The following is a 3,066-nucleotide window of genomic DNA, read 5'->3' as shown; positions in this document are numbered from 1 at the left end:
TATATATATATATATATATATATATTTATATATATATATATAGATAGATAGATATAGAGATAGATAGATAGATATAAGCAACTGTACAGATAAAATAACATGTATAAATAGATAGTAATAAACAGAGATATAGATATATACATACAAAAATGTACAAGAATATACATCAGTATAATTGTGCAAACACTAATACATACAAGCATATAGAAAAATATATATATACACATGCTAATATATAGCAATGTATGAAACTACATAAATCAGTGAAAAGGTAATTTAGAAAAAAATCAATTATATAAGTCGGATATGTAAGAAGAAGTATTATATGAAATAACTATAAGTAGTTTATAATAATTACAGTTATTAAAATCATGCATGCAGACATACATATACATATATGTACACACATACATACATATATGTATATATGTACATACAATCCAATATGTATATACAATCCAATCTATTTATCATTCACTCTACCCTGAATTGTGGTACAATATGGACAGATTTTTGAATACCAAGGAACATTTATGCAGATATAACAATTCAAAGAATAAGCATATTACAATGGATAATACTAAGTGGACCTTTCCTTTTTCTCTCTCTTTTTCTTTTTTCTTTGTGATGTAATCTTGGGACTGAAAATGTTTGCGGCTGAAGATAGCTTTAAACCATCCTTTCCATCAATTATATACTCATATAATGATGCAACGACAGTTTGTGTATAAAGCTTGAAACACGTGTACCACGGAATCCTTTGTGTTCTATTTTCATTTTACGTTTTAATATATATGTACATACATATATATATTATATATATATATATATATATATGCACATGTAACAGCAGAGAAAAATTGGGTAACTACTCTTATAAGACCGAAAAATAAGTTGACAACAGGCAGCTATGGGAAATGAACCTGTACCCTTCAAATAATAATTGAGTGCTTCACCCTTAAGCAAAATGGCTCCTGACAACAATTACCATCAATTTTAGTGCTAAATATTAGCTTTTCAAATGCAACAACATTTTATAAACAAGCTAAACAAACTTATATTTAAGTACACACACACACGCATACACACACATATGCATGCACATGTGTAAATAAGATATTAACATATTTTCAATATTAACATATTTTCAAATTGTCTTTGCAGACGTGTAAGAATTATGTAAGTATAAATTTGGAATACTTCAACTTTTCTTTTTCACATTTATTCCTGAAATGCATAAATACAAACCAACTGGATGAAAAAGAAAAGAATGATTGGGTTGATAATGGTAACTGCATAGGCGCAGGAGTGGCTGTGTGGTAAGTAGCTTGCTTACCAACCACATGGTTCTGGGTTCAGTCCCACTGTGTGGCACCTTGGGCAAGTGTCTTCTACTATACCCTCGGGCTGACCAAAGCCTTGTGAGTAGATTTGGTAGACGGAATCTGAAAGAAGCCTGTCATATATATGTATATGTATATATATATATGTGTGTGTGTGTTTGTGTGTCTGTGTTTGTCCCCCCAACATCGCTTGACAACCGATGCTGGTGTGTTTACGTCCCCGTAACTTAGCGGTTCGGCAAAAAGAGACCGATAGAATAAGTACTAGGCTTACAAAGAATAAGTCCTGGGGTCGATTTTCTTGACTAAAGGCGGTGCTCTAACATGGCCGCAGTCAAATGACTGAAACAAGTAAAAGAGTAAAAGAGAGTAAAGAGAGTTATCAATATCCCCACAAATCACACAGTGTAACGATTTTGTCTTTGGTAGCAACTTTTATTTCTGATTTGCTTACTCATAGAATGTATGAAAAATGGCTAATGTTTCTTTCAAATTTTGTGTTTGTTGTAATATTTATTCTAAGCTCAAAAAATCCCTCTCAAACACATGGCTGTGATGCTCCCCAACTACTCCTGCTCATGATCAGAGATGCACATATTGTCAGCCACTAAGGGACATGTTCAAGTGGTTAAGGTGAAGCAACTGAGAAGCAAATCTGTACTGTTGAACAGAATGTTTGCTACAATTCTAGTTCTGCTTCAGCAACAGAGCACTGAAATAATCGAAAATAAGGTTAGTTTTAAAACATTGATGTCCAGGTGACAAAAGCAAAGTTTGAAGAGAATTGCTGTCATTTCCTTTGATTTCTAAATAGAAGCAAATAGGAAACAGCACTAACTGACCAAAGTGTAATAAGGGTGTTCATGGTAGTGTAGTTAAGAAGCTTACTTTGCAGCCATGTGGTTCTCAGATCAGTTCCACTATGCTGTACCTAGGGCAAGTGTCTTCTACTATAGCCCTAGTGTGACCAATGGCTTGACAGTGAGTGAATTTGGTAGATGGAAACTGTGTGGAAGCCTAGCGTCGCCTTCCTGGCACTTGTGCCGGTGGCACGTGAAAAGACATTCGAGTGAGGTCGTTGCCAGTGCCGCCGGACCGGCTCCTGTGCAGGTGGCACATAAAATACACCATTTTGAGCGTGGCTGTTGCCAGTACCACCTGACTGGCCCTTGTGCTGGTGGCACATAAAAGCACCCACTACACTCTCGGAGTGGTTGGCGTTAGGAAGGGCATCCAGCCGTAGAAACTCAGCCATGTGGTTCATCAGTCCTCAGTCAAATCGTCCAACCCATGCTAGATGTTGATGATCTACTCTCCGCTTTTGTCCTGCTATTCTGTATGCAGTAACTGTGCACCAATTGATGGGAGCAAAAGAGACTAGTCGAAAGTTAATACTGAGCCAAAATAACATCCCTTCAAAATAACATCAACAGACATAGGAAAAGTTAAGAATGAATTTATAAATCACCAGCTAATACTGCACGACAGATTCTCCAGACTGTATGGGAATTGCTGCTTGAGAAACTCTCACAAGTAAAACTGATCATCCTCAAATACTCTCTGCATTCTCAAATGTACCATGCATAACAACTCCAACCTTCTACCTTCCCTTCTTACTACTACTACTACTACTACTACTACTACTACTACTACTACCACCACCACCACTACCACCACCACCACTACCACCAGCACCACTACCACCAGCACCACCACCACCACC

This window comes from Octopus bimaculoides, chromosome 14 (genome assembly GCF_001194135.2).
Source record: "Octopus bimaculoides isolate UCB-OBI-ISO-001 chromosome 14, ASM119413v2, whole genome shotgun sequence".
NCBI classification, from domain to species: domain Eukaryota; kingdom Metazoa; phylum Mollusca; class Cephalopoda; order Octopoda; family Octopodidae; genus Octopus; species Octopus bimaculoides.
The sequence above is the reverse complement of the archived record's forward strand: the minus strand, read 5'-3'. Positions refer to the sequence as shown.